Raw genomic sequence first — 18,031 nt, 5'->3', positions numbered from 1 at the left:
GTGTTGATCAACTCAATGACTGAGCCTCCACAACACTCTGAGGTAGAGAATTACACAGATTCACCATCCTCTGAGTGAAAAAATTCCTCCTCATCTCAGTCCTAAATGGGTCTTATTCTGAGACTGTGTCCCCTGGTTCTAGACCCCCCCAGTCAGGGGAAACATCCTTCCTGCAACAACCCTGTCGAGCCCTGTAAGAATTTTGTATGCCTCAATGAGATCAGCTCTCATTCTTCGAAATTCCAGAGAATATAGGCCCAGTTTCATCCAACTCTCCTCACAGGACAATCCTGCCATCCCAGGGATTAGTCTGGTGAACCTTTGTTGCACTCCCTCTATGGCAAGTATATCCTTTCTCAGGTAGGAAACCAAAACTGTACACAATACACCAGGTGCAGTCTCACCAAGGCTTTATACAGCTGTAGCAGGACTTCACTACTCCTGTACTCAAATCCTCTTGCAATATAGACCAACATAGAGCCATAGAGTTATACAGCACAGAAACAGGCCCTCCAGCCCATTGTGTCTGTGTCGGCCATCAAGCTCCTATCTATTCTAATCCCATTTTCCAGCACTTGACCCGTAGTCTTGTCTGCAATGGCGTTTCAAATGCTCATCTAAATACTTCTTAAATGTTGTGAGAGTTCCTGCCTCTGCCACCTCTTCAGGCAAAGCATTCCAGATTCCAACCACCCTCTGGGTGAAAAACGTTTTCCTCAAATCCCCTCTAAACTTCCTGCCCCTTACTTTAAATCTATGCTCCCTAGTTATTGATCCCTCCACTAAGGGAAAAGTTTCTTCCTATCTATCCTATCATTGCCCCTCATAATTTTGTATACCTCAATCAGGTCCCCCCTCAGCTTTCTCTGCTCTCAGGAAAACAACCCTCGAATATCCAGTCTCTCTTTCTAGTTGAAATGCTCCAGCCCAGGCTACATCCTGGTGAATCTCCTGTGCACCCTCTCCAGTGCAATCACATCCTTCCTATGGTGTGGTGACCAGAACCGTAGACAATATTCTCGCTGTGGCCTAACTAGCGTGACACACACACACAAGCACACACGCGCACACACGCGCACGCACACACGCGCACGCACACACGCGCACGCACACACGCGCACACGCGCACACACACACGCACACACACACTGGAATAAATGGAATTTAAATATATATTAGTCCCATAGTGCTCAGCTGGAATTGTATTCCTGAAGTCCTTGCTGGGCCACGTGCACGGTACTGGGCTTGCTTTGCTCAGGGCCCCTGAAGGCAGAAGAGGGGGTTGTTTCTTATCCCCTGGTTGGTAGCTGTGGCAGGATGTAGACTTGAGGGAGTTCCCAGTTGCAGCAGCGTCTTCTCTTGATATTTACTGGGGAGAGAGAGAGAGAGACACCTGCTTTTTTAATATCTTTTCAGTTGCTCTGACTCTGCTTTCTGTGTGACAAAGTTTATAGTCTATCCAGAGCTGCGCAGGCTGTCACATGAATTATCAAGCCCCTTTGTTCTGTTAATGAGGTCTTCTGGAATCTTCTCCGAGACTCCAGGTACTACACCTCAAGATGTCCAGTCACACATGGAGGGGGTTGGCTCTTTCAAAGTCAATGGGTATAGAGGGCCCTGATGACTTTGCTGATAAGGTCATTCTCGATAATTTAATCAACCTGGCTAGGTTGCATGAGACTTGTCGTCTCCAGTTTAATCTTTTGGTATTTCAAATGTAAATTGCAGTGGCCACCCTGGCTGCCACTTTTTTTTGAAAAGTTACTTGGAAGATTTTCCAGTAAAAGTCTAATGTAAGGTTCTAACTGATTAAATTAATATTTCCCATTTGGCATGTAGGGTTTTCATGATAACATCCAAAGTGAATGACAACACTTTTCCACATTGTGTTCCATCTGTCATGTTCTTCCCGACTCACTTAGCCTGTCTAAATCCTCCCGAAGCCTCTTTGCATCCTATTCCCAACTCACATTCCCATTTAGTTTTGTGTCATCAGCAAGCTTATACTTATTACATTTGGTCCCCAAATCCAAATCATTGATATAGATTGTGAACAGCTGGGGCCCAAACACTGATCCTTGTGATACCCCACTAGTCACTGCCTGCCAACCTGAGAATGACCTGTTGTTTTCTGTCTGTTAACCAATAAGTATTTATAAATATATATCAATATATATCACACAACGATCTCCAAGACCACTTGAAAGCCATTGATAGAGTTTAATCAGACTTACTACTGCTGGGCACCGAATCAACATCAAAAAGAGTCAACTAGTTAGGCAATTTTCTGGGCCTACAAATAAACAGAAATGGTAAAGGATTCACTCAATCCTAGAAAGAGAAATTAGCAAACAGGCAAAAACAGTGAATCAACAAAGCAAGACAACCCTTAGCAGGGAGTGGGTTCATGAAAGGACGTTTGAATAGAGTCACAGAGTCGTACAGCATAGAAACAGGCCCTGTGGCTCACCATGTCCATGCCGACCATAATGCCTAGCGATACTAATCCCACCTGCCTGCATTAATTCCATATCTCTCTATGCCTTGCTCATTCAAGTACCTGTCCAGATGCCTCTTAAATGTTGCTACTGTTTCTGCCTCCACCACCTCCTCAGGCAGCTCATTCCAGATACCCACTATTCTTTGTGTGAAAAATTTACCCCTTTGATCCCTTTAAACCTCCTCCCTCTCACCTTAATTCTATGCCCTCTAGTTTTAGTCACCCCTACCATGGGAAACAGATTCTGGCTATCTACCCTATCTATGCCTCTCATAATTTTATATACCTCTATCATGTCCCCTCTCAGCCTCCTTCGCTCCAGGGAAAACAGACCCAGCCTATCCAATCTCTCTTTATAATTCAAGCCCTCCGAACCAGGCAACATCCTTGTGGATCTTTTCTGCACCCTCTCTAGCTTAATCACATCTTTACAGTAGTGTGGCGACCAGAACTGCACACAGTACTCTAAATGCGGCCTAACCAACGTCATGTACAACTGTAACATGACGTCCCAACCCTTGTACTCAATGCCTCGGCCGATGAAGGCAAGCATGCCATACACCTTCTTCACCACCCTATCTACCTGTGTTGCCACTTTCAGGGAACTATGCACTTGCACTCCAAGGTCTCTCTGCTCAACAACACTCCCCAGGGCCCTGCCATTCACAGTGTATGTCCTGCCCTGGTTTAACTTCCCAAAATGCATCACTTCGCACTTGTCTGCATTAAATTCCATTTGCCACTCCCTTGCCCACTTTCCCAGTTGATCTATATCCTGTTGTAACCTTAGACAACCTTCTTCAGTGTCCACTAGACCACCAATTTTGGTGTCATCTGCAAACTTACTAATCATGCCCCTTACATTCACAACCAAGTCATTAATATATATGACAAACAACAGAGGGCCCAGTACCGATCCCTGCGGCACACCACTGGTCACCGGCCTTCAATCTGAAAAACAACACTCCACTACCACCCTCTGCCTCCTATCACCAAGCCAATTTTGTATCCAATTTGCTAGCTCACCCTGGATCCCATGTGTTCGAACTTATGGACCAGCCTACCATGCGGGACCTTGTCACATGCCTTGCTAAAGTTCATGTAGACAATGTCCATCGCCCTGCCCTCGTCAATCCTCTTGGTCACCTCCTTGAAAAACTCTATCAAATTCGTGAGACATGATTTCCCACGCACAAAGCCATGCTGACTATCCCTGATCAGACCATGCCTTTCCAGATGCATATAAATCCTGTCTCTCAGAATCCCTTCCAATAACTTTCCCACCACTGATGTAAGGCTCACCGGCCTGTAGTTCCCTGGCTTATCCCTGCTGCCCTTCTTAAATAAAGGCACAACATTAGCTATCCTCCAGTCTTCCGGTACCTCACCCGTGGCTAACGATGATACAAAAATCTCTGCCAGGGCCCCAGCAATCTCCTTCCTTGCTTCCCATCACATCCTAGGATACACCTGGTCAGGGCCTGGGGATTTATTCACCATAATGCGCTTCAAAACTTCCAACACCTCCTCCTTTGTAATGTTGATATGCTTCAGGATATTGCTGTTCCCTCCCTTGAACTCACTAGCTTCCATGACCTTCTCCAAGGTAAATACAGACGAGAAATATTCATTTAAGACCTCGCCCATTTCCCGTGGCTCCACACATAGATTACCACCCTGATAAGGGGACCTACTCTCTCCCTAGCTCCCCTTTTACTCTTAATATACTCATAGAATCTTTTAGGATTCTCCTTTATCTTATCTGCCAGGGAAATCTCATGGCCCCTTTTAGCCCTCCTAATTTCCTTCTTAAGTGTACTTCTACATCCCCTATACTCTTCGAGGGACTCGCTCGATCCCAGCTGCCTATAACTGACATATGCCTCCTTCTTTATCCTGACCAGACCCTCAATATCCCTCGTCAACCAAGGTTCCCTAAACTTGCCAGCCTTGCCCTTCCATCTAACAGGAACATGCCGGCCCTGAACTCTTCCTATCTCACTTTTAAAAGCCTCCCACTTGCCAGACGTCCCTTTACCTGTAAACAGCCTCTCCCATTCAACTTTTGAGAGTTCCTGTCTGATGCCATCGAAATTAGCCATCCCCCAATTTAGGACTTTAACCTGAGGACCTTTTCTATAACTATCTTGAAGCTAATAGAGTTATGGTCACTGGTCCCAAAGTGCTCCCCCACTGACACATTAACCACCTGCCATCCTCATTTCCTAACAGGAGGTCGAGTGTAGCCCCTTCTCTAGTAGGGCCATCCACATACTGCTTCAGAAAACTATCCTGGACACACTTAACAAATTCTTCCTCATATGATCCCTTAGCACTAAGGCAGTCCCAGTCAATATTAGTGAAGTTAAAATCACCTACTATTACAACCCTATAATTCCTACACCTATCTGTGATTTCCCTACATATATGTTCCTCCACTTCCCTCTGACTATTGGGGGGCCTATAGTATAATCCCATCAAAGTGATCACCCCTTTCTTATTTCTAAGTTCTACCATATGGCCTCGCTGGATATTCCCCCCAGGAAATCCTCTCTAAGTACTGCTGTGATGTCCTCCCTAATCAATAGTGCAACTCCCCCTCCTCTCTTACCTGCACCTCTGTCACGCTGGAAGGATCGGTACGCCGGAACATTGAGCTGCCAGACCTGCCCATCCCTCAACCACGTTTCCGTAATAGCTATAATATCACAATCCCATATACCAATCCATGCTCTGAGTTCATCTGCCTTACCTGTAAGGCTTCTTGCATTAAAGCAAATGCAGTTTAACCTACCAGACCTTCCACGCTCCCTGTCCTGCCGCTGCCCGGCCTGCCTACTGGACTTGCTTGCTTTAACCTCTACATTTGCCTCAACTATCTCATCGGAGAGACTACTACTTTGGGTCCCACCCCCCTGCAAGATTAGTTTAAACCCTCCTGAGCAGTACTAGCAAACCTCCCCACAAGTATATTGGTCCCCTTCCAGTTTAGATGCAATCCGTCCTTCTTGTGCATGTCACCTCTGCACCAGAAGAGATCCCAATGATCCAAGTAGATGAAGCCCTCCCGCCTACATCAGCTCTTCAGCCATGCATTCATTTGCCTTATCCTCCTATTCCTACCCTCACTAGCATGTGGCACAGGGAATAATCCTGAGATTACAACCCTAGAGGTCCTGCTTTTTAACCTTCCGCCTAACTCCCTATATTCGCTTTGCAGGACCTCATCTCTGTTCCTGCCGATGTCGTTAGTACCAATATGGACCACGACCTCTGGCTGCTCACCCTCCCCTTTCAGAATGTCCTGCAGCCACTCCGAGACATCCGTGACCCGAGCACCAGGGAGGCAACATACTATCCTGGAGTCTCGTTTGTGGTCACAGAAACACCTATCTGCACCCCTTACGATAGAATCCCCTATCACTATAGCTCTTTCAACCCTTTTCCTCCCCTGCTGTGCAGCAGAGCCCTCCGTGGTGCCACGAACTTGGCTGTTGCTGCTTTCCCCTGGGAGGTCACCCCCCCACAACAGTATCCAAAGCGGTATATCTGTTAGAGAGGGGGATGGCCACAGGGGACTCCTGCACTACCTGCCTACACCTACTACTCCATCTGGTGGTCACCCATCTCTTTTCTGCCTGTGCAGCCATTACCTGCAGTGTGACCACCTCACTAAACGTGCTATCCACAACTTCCTCAGAATAAAGACCTGGTTTAAGACTTAAGTGGAAAAAACCTGTTCTAATACATTAAGTTATTAATAAAAGAACTGTAAAAATATTCAATAATCAGCCAAATGGCGAGCAAACTCTTAAAACATGGCTGCACATTTGCATTCTGAGAGACAATTGAATAGAGAGTCAATGGAAGTGCTCACTGATTCAATTAACAAAATTGGTCTGGGCAACAGTGATGATCCACATTTTGTCTGTGTAAGAAACACCACTTCACGCCTAAATCGGAACCCCTAAGACAAGTGGCCAACCATTTTTCTCTCAAATCCAAAAAACCAGAGGTAGGTTGAGAATTTGAGTCAGATCGAGTAATATTGACAAAGATACAATTAGAACAGAGGAAACTTGAATTAGAGGACAGGGAAAGAGAGAGAGAGAGAAAGGGAGAGACAGAAGAACGAAAAAGAGAGACAGAAGAGAGAGAAAGAAAGACAGGAGAGACAGAGAAAGAAAGAAATTTCCAGAAGGAACAGGAGGAAAGAGAGCTGAGGCAGCTTGAGTTAGCTAGGGGGCGACAAAGTAATCCCAGTGAAAACATGGAGGATACAAGCGGGGCAGTTTGCTGAGTTTTTAAAATTTTCCCAATTGATTCCAAAATTCAATGAGGGAGATATGGAAGCATTTTTTGTATCCTTTGAGAAACTTGCAAGACAATTAAAATGGCCAGCTGAGAGCTGGACACTACTGCTACAAAGCAAGCTAACAGGAAAAGCCCATGAGGTTTATTCATTCTTGTCAGATGAGAATTCATCAAATTATGAACTGACAAAAAAATGCTATCCTTGGGGCATATGAGCCAGTACCGGAAGTCAACCGCCAGAAATTCCAAACACTCCGGAAACAAGATGATCAAACTAATTTGGAGTTTGAAAGAAGTAAGCAGCTGACTTTTGACTGGTGGTTGAGGGCTCTTAAAGTGCAGCTCAGCTATGAAAACCTCAGAGAGGCAATTCTCCTCAAGGAATTAAAAAACTCTCTCCCCCTCTCCATAAAGACCCATGTGGAGGAACAAAAAGTACATAGAGTGAGGCAAGCCGCAGTTATGGCTGATGAGTTTGCTCTAATATACAAGTCAGTTACCCAGGGGAAAACCTTTCCTAGTCACCCCCACAAATCCAAAAAGTACAAAGGGTGAGAAGGTGATAGGAGCCCAAGCAGTTCTGGCAAAGAAAGAAAATTTGGACTCCTCCAGCCAAAAAGGATAATGCTGTAAGTAGGAGTGAGACCCACAGACCTGTCATCTAACAGTTGACTGCTGGAAACTACAGGGAAAACATACTGCTGCAGGTGCAGGAAAATTTAATAGGATCCCTGAAGGTTATCAGGATTGTGTCTGAAGGGAGAGTAACTCCATACATCCTCGAGAGGGGCAAACAAGCCCATAATAAAGATACAGAGGCCACCAGATTGCTTTTACTGGGAAAAGGCCTGATCTTTCCACCAGAGAGTGCAGTGAACACCAGAATGGAGAATGGTGGTGAATGGTATTGCAAGGCATTGTACATCCATACCTTTACACCGGGTACACTTCGAGTAGACCTAGTTTCGGGACTGGTGACCACAGGGATTGCACCTAGTTTGCCCTAGAAGGGGTTGACCTGCTCCTCGGTAATGATCTGACGGGGGTAAAGGTGGTAGCCCCCCCAGTAGTGAAAGAAATACCGAAGGAGGTCAGAGAGACAGGGCAGTGGCTGGAGACAGTCCCCTGCAATTCCCCTGAAAGTGTAGTGAATCAGGCCATGATCAAACCAGCTCCCCCAAAGGAGACTGCACTGGCTCTGCAGGCAGATGACCATGTGGTCTGTCTGTCTGAAACATTCTTTGGCAAGTTAGAGGACCCAGGGAATGGATTAAATGAATTTTCCCTAGCTGAGGCTCAGCGAGCCGACCCAGTACTGAGAGAGTTAGCACAGGCTGCCCAGTCTGAAAGTGAAGCAGAGGGAATCCCTGATTGCTAATATTTAAAGAATGAGGTACTGATGAAGAAGTGGGATTCTCCTCACAGACCTGAGGGCAAGGAGTGGACAGTAGTTCACCAGTTAGTGGAAATATTAAGAATGGCCTCTGAGATTACAGTGGCTGTACATGTCAGTAAATGAAAAATCAAAGCCCGCATTAAGACAGCAGTTTGACTGGCCAAAACACCACAAAGATGTGGTGGAGTACTCTAGGAGTTGCCAAATGTGCCAGGTTGAAGGGAAACCCCAACCTACAGTGAAACCTGTATCCCTAAGTCCTGTATTGGCTTTTGGGAAATCCTCCAGCAGAGGGCCAGTGAATTGTGACGGACTCCTGCTGAGAACAAAAGGGGACAGACAGGCACAGGTGTGGAAAAAAGTTAGAGAGGAAAGGGGAAAAAGGGACAAAGCGGACAGGTTAAAGGAGGTCTGGGAGGATTCCCAAATGAAAACCCCTAAACGTTGGAAAAATTAGACCCCACATCCACCTATGTAAATGCAGACACCAGACACACCCCACCAGTTGCTAACAGCATTTACAGGAACCTCCAGAGATAAAGAAAGTCCTCAAGAGGGCAGAGAAACTGTGAGGGTGATACCTCACCTGGTCGAAGTGCCGCAGGGGAGTGCAGTAGAATTTGGATAAATACCTGGAAGCAAGAATGTCCCAGAGGACGAAGAGAAGATTAGCAAAGAATCCGCCCCCACAGTCAGGAGAAAAGGGAACCAACAATACCCTGAAGTGAACAGAACTTTTATGACTCACCAGAGCACTGAAAGTGAGGTCAGAGTGGATCCACCCACTGTTGACTCCCATGATCAGAACACCAAACCAGGGCTAATTAAATCTAACCATCCCCCTGCAGACCCCAACAGGAACAAAGGCACCCTAGTCAATCATGGAAATGTGCAAACCCAAACCTCCCCAAAAATCACATGTTTATTGGGCTGCTCATTCCCAACGTATTGCAAGCTGGTTATGAAGAAACTTTAAACCCCTTGGACAACACAAACTATCTTAGACCCACCTCAGGGACAAAGGGGCAGTGTAAAGCAGCACTGCTACAAAGGAAAGACAGGCTGTAACAATTTTAAGATTTCTGAATGAATGAGACAAATGCATGTGTGTTTTCCTGTACTGTCTCTTCCTTCTAATTTATAATGAAATGCTCACCTAATGTCGCATTTCATTCGGCAAGAGGTGGAAGTGTGACAGAAAACACACCAGCCAAATGGAAACATATTAATTTCGTCATATGGAACACTACTTGAACTTTTTACTGGACATTGAACAGAACTTGTTTAAAAGGACCACAGAGCTGAACAGCTAAAGCATGGCTGCACATTTGCATTCTGAAAGACAGTTGAATAGAGAGACAATGGAAGTGCTCACTGATTCAATTAACAAGATTGATCTGGGCAACAGTGATGATCCACATCTTGTCTGTGTAAGAGCCAACACTCCACCCCCTCACCGAGTGTGTCCAGTAAGCTTTGAAGAATCAATAATCCTCTCCAGAAGATGCTGTTTGAAACAAAGAGCTGGTCACATGGCTAACCTGCTGGCCAACCTGGGGACTTCTTGAATTGTGCCACACTGAAAGGGGCAGACTGCAATTTGAAGATCAAAGAGAAGGAAAGTCCCCCTCTCTCTCTGTCTCTCTCTCAAGCAAAGTCCCAGTGACACATGGAAGCAACTTAAGCTTCAAGACAGAGGACATCCTCAGCCTTCTGGTACCAGCAAAACAAGTTTGAAAGTGTACACTGGGCCCCAGCAAGAACTACAAGACTTAACTCCAATTAAGGACTTTACATCCAAACTAATTACAGTAACTGAATTCCATTTACTACTCCAAACCCGCCCCCCTTTATTCTTTCTCCCCCTCTGTATCTATTTGTGTGTGTGTGTGTATCTCGTATGCATGCTAGTGTGGTTGCATCATGTATATTATTAATTTTAACCGAGTTAGAGTGGTAGGGTGAATAAACTTACATTTTTCTTGTTTAAACCTAAGAAAGCCTGTCTGCTTGGTTCATTTACAATTACAATTAGAGAACAGTGAGTAAGGACTCACTGAGGTGTTAAGCTAAAACACAGTGTTTTAAAAAGTTAAATCCTGTTACGGCCAAACTAGGAAAGGGGCGAGAGGGGAGCCGGAGACCTCTTCCTCACCCGGTCATAACACTGTCTTCTGGGTCTTAGCTTGGAACAAGAAACTGGAAGTAGAAGTGACTGAACTACTGATGACAGTGTCACAGATTCTTCCTCCTCAACACAGTACTTGACAATGCCTCGGAAACTGGTTTCACAAGAAACTACATGGGCATCGCTGGCCAGGCCAGCATTTATTGCCCATCTCTAATTGCCCTTGAGAAAATGATGGTGAGCTGCCTTCTTGAACTGCTGTAGTCCATGGGTGTTGGTACATCAACAGTGCTGTTAAGCAGGGAGTTCCAGGATATTGACCCAGTGACAGTGAAGGAACGGCGATATAGTTCCAAGTCAGGATGGTGTGTGACTTGGAGGGGAGCTTGTGGGTGGTGGTGTTCCCATGCATCTGCTGCCCTTGTCCTTCTAGGTGGTAGAGGTTGTGGGTTTGGAAGGTGCTGTCGGAGGAGCCTAGATGAGTTGCTGCAGCGCATCTTGTAGATGGTACACACTGCTGCCACTGTGCATCGGTGGTGGAGGGAGTGAATGTTTGTAGATGGGGTGCCAATCAAGCGGGCTGCTTTGTCCTGGACGGTGTCGAGCTTCTTGAGTGTTGTTGGAGCTGCACCCTTCCAGGCAAGTGGAGTGTATTGCATCACACTCCTGACTTTTGCCTTGTAGATGGTGGACAGGCTTTGGGAAGTCAGGAGGTGAGTTACCCGCCGCAGGATTCCTAGCCTCTGACCTGCTCTTGTAGCCACAGCATTTATGTGGCTGGTCCAGTTCAGTGTCTAGTCAATGGTGACCCCTAGGATATTGGGGGATTCAGCAATGGTAATGCCGTTGAACATCAAGGGGAGCTAGTTAGCTTCTCTTGTTTGATATGGTCATTGCCTGGCACTTGTGTGGTGTGAATGTTACTTGCCACTTATCAGCCCAAGCCTGGATCTTGTGAAGGTCTTGCTGCAGATGGTCATGGGCTGCTTCAGTATCTGAGGAGTCGCGAATGGTGCTGAACATTGTGCAATCATCAGCGAACATCCCCACCTCTGACCTTATGACTGAAGAAGGTCATTGATGAAGCAGCTGAAGATAGTTGGGCCTAGGACACTACCGTGAGGAATTCCTGCAGTGATGTCTGGGACTGAGATGACTGACCTCCAACAACCACAACCATCTTCCTTTGCGCTAGGTAAGGCTCCAATCAGTGGAGATTTCCCCCTGATTCCCATTGACTCCAGTTTTGCTGGGGCTCCTTGATGCCATACTCGGTCAAATGCTTCCTTGATGTCAAGGGCAGTCACTCTCACCTCATTCACTATAACATTGGTCAAGGACAATGGCACAATGGAAAACATGGAGGAAGGAAGCTTTTTTGTATCACAAAGTTATCTTCCAACGGGTCATACACCTGTTATAAAGATAATCAAGTTCCCAACGACACATGTGAGTTCTCTGGTATCAGAATTTATTACTTTACTCCTGGTGTAAGGACATCAGCCGGGATACAGTCAAGAATAAACTACAAAAAATATTAGTTTATGCCAACTGATTCAGAATTGAGCAGAAGCTATCAAATCTTGCCTCTCCACTGACTCATCATAGTCTGGGGAAAAATTTGATAATACTTTTCTCCCAATATACCAAGCTGATGTTTATAGAGTGGTGAATCTTTGAACTGTTGAATCAATCTTTTGTGACCTTCATCAAATCAAGTGACTCTTCCCGATGTCACAAGATACATTCTACATTGATGAACACCCGCTTGCGCCAACAGCCTTCTCTGCCGCTAGCAGAATCTGTCCTCATGTTGTATCAACGAAACAGAGATCAAGATCACAGCCTCAAAAAGATTGGGGATTTTATTAAGCTTCAGAAATCGTAATTGGTCACTTGTCTCCAAACCATCCACCAAGAACTCCTCTCTGCAGATGAGAGCTTCTGACTCTTATGACAGGGAAGGTGGTGGCGTAGTGCTATTGTCACTGGACTAGTAACCCAGAGACAGAGGAGATTGCTCTGGGGACATGGGTTCAAATCCCACCACAGCAGAAGGTGGAATTTAAATTCAATCGATTAAAAATATGGAATTGAAAAATACTAGTCTAATGATGGCCATGAAATGATTGTTATAAAAATCCGTCTGGTTCATTAATGCCCTTTAGGGAAGGAAATCTGCTGTCCTTGTCTGGCCTCCATGTGACTCCAGACCCACAGCAATGTGGTTAATTCTTAAATAGCCGAGCAAGCTACTCAGTTGCATCTAACTGCTACGAAGTCAATAAGGAATGAAACCAGATGAACTGCCCAGCATTGACCTCGGCACCAGAAAGGAGAACGGCAAACCCAGCCCTGCTGACTCTGCAAAGTCCTCCATACCAACATCTGGAGGCTTGTGCCAAAGTTGGGAGAGCTGTCCCACAGACTAGTCAAGCAACAGCCTGACATAGTCATACTCACGGAATCATACCTGACAGACAATGTCCCAGACACTGCCATCACCATCCCCAGGTATGTCCTGTTCCACTGGTAGGACAGACCCAGCACAATGGTATACATTCAGGAGGGAGTTGCCCTGGGAGTCTTCAATATTGACTCCGGACCTCATGAAGTCTCATGGCGTCAGGTCAAACATGGGCAAGTAAACCTTCTGCTGATTACCACCTACCATAGAAAATAGGTCAGGAGTAGGACATTCAGCCCTTCGAGCCTGCACCACCATTCAGTACGATCATGGCTGATCGTCCAAACTCAGTACCCTGTTCCCGCTTTCTCCCTGTATCCCTTGATTCCTTTAGCCCTAAGAACTATATCTAACTCTTTCTTGAATATATTTAATAATTTGTAGAGAACTCCACAGGTTCACCACTCTCTGGGTGAAGAAATTCCTCCTCATCTCAGTCCTAAATGGCTTACCACTTATCCTTGGATTGTGACCCCTGGTCCTGTACTCCCCTGACATCAGGAACATCCTTCCTGCATCTCGTCTGTCCAGTCCTGTCAGAATTTTGTAGGTTTCTATGAGATCTCCCCTCCCGCCCTCCCTCAGCATAGAATCAGCACTCCTCCATGTTGAACACCACTTGGAGAAAGCACTGAGGGTGGCAAGGGCGCAGAATGTACTCTGGGTGGCAGACATCAATATCCATTACAAAGGGTGGCTCGGTAGCACCACTACTGGCCGAGCTGGCCGAGTCCTAAAGGACATAGATGCTAGACTGGGTCTGCGGCAGGTGGTGAGGGAACCAACAAGAGGTAAAAATATACTTGACCTCGTCCTTCCCAATCTGCCTGCTGCAGATGCATCTGTCTATGACTGTATTAGTAGGAGTGACCACTGCACAGTCGTTCTGGAGACAAAGTCCCATCTTCACATTCGGGATACCCTCCATTGTGTTGTGTGGCACTACCACCATGCTAAATGGGATAGATTTCGAACAGATCTAGTAATGTAAGACTGGGTATCCATGAGGCGCTGTGGACTATCAGCAGCAGCAGAATTGTACTCAACCACAATCTGTAACCACACGGCCCGGCATATCCCCCACTCTACCATTACCATCAAGCCAGGAGACCAACCATGGTTCAATGAAGAGTGCAGGAGGGCATGCCAGGAGCAGCACCAGGCATACCTCAAAATGAGGTGTCAACCTGGTGAAGCTACAACCCAGGACTATTTGCATGCCTAACAGCGTAAGCAGCACACGATAGACAGAGCTAAGCGATCCCATAACCAATGGATCAGATATAAAACACAAACAAGAAATGCTGGAAATACACAGCAGGTCAGGCAGCATCTGTGAAAAGAGAAGCAGAATTAATGTTTCAGGTCAGTGACCCTTCATCAGATCTGGCAGATATAAGTAATGTAAAAGGTTTGAAGCAAGTAAAGCGGAGGTGAGGCAAGAGATAACAAAGGTGAAGGTGTTGATAGGACAAGGTCACAGAGAATAACAGACCAGAAGGTCATGGAGCAAAGGCAAACGGTATTTTATGGTGTGGTGAAAGACAAAGTGTTAGTGCAGAGAGGGTGTTAATGGACAGAAAACTGAGCAGCCACAAGCACAAACATGAAAAAAAACAGTGGGTAGGGACAGTAGAAACAAACTAAACAAACTAAAATAAAATAAACACATAAAAATAAAAAAATAACTAAAAATATAAATAGAAAGGGGGGGGGGGGAATTGTCATGCTCTGAAATGATTGAACTCAATGTTCAGTTCGATAGGCTGTAGTGTGCCTAATTGGTAAATGAGATACTGTTCCTCGAGCTTGCATTGATGTTCACTGGAACACTGCAGCAATCCCAGGACAGAGATGTGGACATGGCCGGCAACCGGAAGCTCGGGGTCATGCTTTCAGATTGAGTGGAGGTGTTCTGCAAAGCGGTCACCCAGTCTGCATTTGGTCTCACCACTGCAGAGGAGACCACATTGTGCGCAGCGAATATTGTATACTAAATTGAAAGAAGTACAAGTAAATCGCTGCTTCACCTGAAAGGAGTGTTTGGGGCTTTGGAAAGTGAGGAGAGAGGAGGTAAATGGGCAGGTATTACACCACCTGCATTTGCAGGGGAAGGTGCCGTGGGAAGGGGACGAGGTGGTTGGGGTAATGGAGTAGTGGACCAGGGTGTTGTGGAGGGAACGATTCCTGCGGAATGCTGACAGGGGAAGGGAGGGGAAGATGTGTTTGGTAGTGGCATCACATTGGAGATGGCGGAAATGGCAGATGATCCTTTGGATGTGGAGGCCGGTGGGGTGGAAAGTGAGGAGAAGGGGAACCCCGTCGCAGTTCTGGGAGGGAGGGGAAGGGGTGAAGATAGAGGTGTGGGAAATGGGCCGGACACGGTTGAGGGCCCTGTCAACCACAGTGCGGGGGGACTCCTCGATTGAGGAAAAAGACATATCAGAAGCACTGTCATGGAAGGTTGCATCATCAGAGCAGATGCGTCGCAGACGGAGAAACTGGGAGAATGGAATGGAGTCCTTACACGAGGCAGGGTGTGAAGAAGTGTAGTCGAGTCGGTGGGATTATACTGAATATTAGTAGACAGCCTATCCCCAGAGATGGAGGCAAAGAAGTCGAGGAGGGGAAGGGAAGTGTCAGAGATGGACCATGTAAAGGTGAGAGAAGGGTGGAAATTAGAAGCAAAGTTGATAAAGTTTTCCAGTTCCAGGCGGGAGCAGGAAATGGCACTGATACAGTCATCAATGTACAGGAAAAGGAGTTGGGGGAGGGGGCGTGAGTAGGACTGGAACAAGGAATGTTCGACATATCCCACAAAAAGACAGGCATAACTAGGAACCCTGCAGGTACCCATAGTAACATCTTTTACTTGAAGGAAGTGAGTGGAGTTGAAGGAGAAGTTGTTCAATGTGAGAACAAGTTCAGCCAGGCAGAGGAGGGTGGTGGTGGATGGGGACTGGTCAGGCCTCTGTTCAAGGAAGAAGCGGAGAGCCCTCAAACCATCCTGGTGGGGGATGGAGGTGTAAAGAGATTGGACGTCCATAGTGAAGAGGAGGCAGTTGGGGCCAGGAAACTGGAAATTGTCAAAATGACGTAGGGCGTCAGAAGAGACACGGCTGTAGGTGGGAAGAAACTGGACCAGGAGAGAAAAGATAGAGTCAAGATAGGAAAAAATAAGTTCAGTGGGGCAGGAACAGGCTGAAACAATGGGTCTGCCGGGACAGTCCTGTTTGTGGATTTTGGGAAGGAGGTAGAAGTGGGCTGTCCAGAGTTGCGGGACTATGAGATTGGAAGTTGCAGAGGGAATATCTCCAGAAGAGATGAGGTCAGTGACAGTCCTAGGGACAGTAGCTTGATGTTCGGTGGTGGGGTCATGGTCCAGGGAGAAGTAGGAAGAAGTGTCTGAGAGTTGGCGCTGAGCCTCTGCAAGGTAGAGGTCGGTATGCCAGACAAAAACAGCACCACCCTTGTTTGCAGGTTTGATGACAACGTTGGGGTTAGACCTGAGAGAATGGAGTGCGGCAAGTTCAGAGGGAGAAAGGTTAGAGTGAGTGACGGGGGCAGAGAAATTGAGATGGTCGATGTCTCGTCGACAGTTTTCAATTAAACGATCAAGAGCAGGGAAGAGGCCAGAGGAAGGGATCCAGGTTGGGGGAGAATGCTGGAGGTGGGTGAATGGGTCTGCTGGTCAGGGGCAGGATTCCTGGTCAAAGAAGTGAGCCCGGAGGCAGAAGCGATGGAAGAAGAGCTCAATGTCATGCCGAGCGCGAAATTCATTGCGGTGGGGGCGTATTGAGGTCAGTTATAAGCTCTGCAGTCCTAGAACATCCAGTGTGAATGGTGGAGGACAATTAAGCAACTAACTGGAGGAGGTGGCTCCACAAATATCCCCATCCTCAATGATGGGGGAGCCCAGCACATCAGTGCAAAAGATAAGGCTGAAGCATTTGCAAAAATCTTCAGCCAGAAGTGCCAAGTTGATGACCCATCTTGGCCTCCTCCTCAAGTCACCAGCATTACAGATGCCAGCCTTCAGACAATTAGATCCACTGCACGTGATTTCAAGAAACGACTGAAGGCTATGGGTCCTGACAACATTCTGGCAATAGTACTGAAGACCTGTTCTCCGGAATTTACCGCGCCCCTAGCCAAGCTGTTCCAGTACAGCTACAACACTGGCATCTACCCTGCAATGTGGAAAATTGCCCAGGTGTGTCCTGTACACAAAAAGAAGGATAAGTCCAACCCAGCCAATTACCGCCCCATCAGTCTACTCTCAATCATCAGTAAAGTAATGGAAGGTGTCATCAACAGTGCCATCAAGCAGCACTTGCTTAGCAATAACCTGCTCAGTGACGATCAGTTTGGATTCCGCCAGGGCCACTCAGCTCCTGACCTCATTACAGCCTTGGTTCAAACATAGACAAAAGAGCTGAACTCAATAGGTGAGGTGAGAGTGACTGCCCTTGACATCAAGGCAGCATTTGACCGAGCATGGCATCAAGCAGCCCTAGCGAAACTGGAGTCAATGAGAAACAGGGGGCAAACTCTCCGCTGGTTGGAGTCATATCTAGTACAAAGGAAGATGGTTGTGATTGCTGGAGGTCAATCTTCTGAGCTCCAGGACATCACTGCAGAAGTTCCTCAGGGTAGTGTCCTAGGCCCAACCATCTTCAGCTGCTTCTTAGGTGCCAGGGGCAAAGTTTAGAGGGACGTGCGAGGCAAGTTCTTTACACACAGGGTGGTGAGTGCCTGGAACTTGCTGCCGGGGGAGGTGGTGGAAGCAGGTACGATAGCGACGTTTGAGAGGCATCTTGACAAATACATGAATACGATGGGAATAGAGGGATACGGACCCCAGAAGAGCAGAAGGTTTTAGTTTAGACAGGCATCAAGATCGGTGCAGGCTTGGAGGGCCGAATGGCCTGTTCCTGTGCTGCACTGTTCTTTGTTCATCAATGACCTTCCTTCAATCATAAGGTTGGAAGTGGGGATGTTCGCTGATGATCGCACAATGTTCAGAACCATTCGCGACTCCTCAGATAATGAAGCTATCCGTGCAGAAATACAGCAAGGCTTGGACAATATCCAGGCTTGGGCTGATAAGTGGCAAGTAACATTTACACCATACAAGTGCCAGGCAATGACCATCTCCAACAAGAGAGAATCTAACCATCTCCCCTTGAGATTCAATGGCATTATCATCGCTGAATCCTCCACTAT

The 18,031-nt window shown here is 46.8% G+C and overlaps 1 protein-coding gene across 7 annotated transcripts in view; it reads right to left on the bottom strand.

The window, feature by feature from the left end:
- LOC137381290 (zinc finger protein 664-like) overlaps positions 1-18,031 on the bottom strand; it is a 41,680-nt gene that overhangs the window by 14,609 nt on the left and 9,040 nt on the right. For 3 of the 7 annotated variants that reach the window (XM_068053632.1, XM_068053635.1, XM_068053637.1), the window contains 2 exons: positions 2,235-2,293; positions 840-1,369 (listed from right to left, as the gene is read on the bottom strand). The gene's annotated coding sequence lies outside the window, so the exon portion shown is untranslated. The remainder of the gene's footprint in view (positions 1-839; positions 1,370-2,234; positions 2,294-18,031) is intronic. The other 4 variants (XM_068053633.1, XM_068053636.1, XM_068053634.1 and 1 more) reach the window with 2 other exon arrangements.

The sequence above is a fragment of the Heterodontus francisci genome, chromosome 22, assembly GCF_036365525.1.
Source record: "Heterodontus francisci isolate sHetFra1 chromosome 22, sHetFra1.hap1, whole genome shotgun sequence".
Classification (NCBI taxonomy): domain Eukaryota; kingdom Metazoa; phylum Chordata; class Chondrichthyes; order Heterodontiformes; family Heterodontidae; genus Heterodontus; species Heterodontus francisci.
The sequence above is the reverse complement of the archived record's forward strand: the minus strand, read 5'-3'. Positions and strand labels throughout refer to the sequence as shown.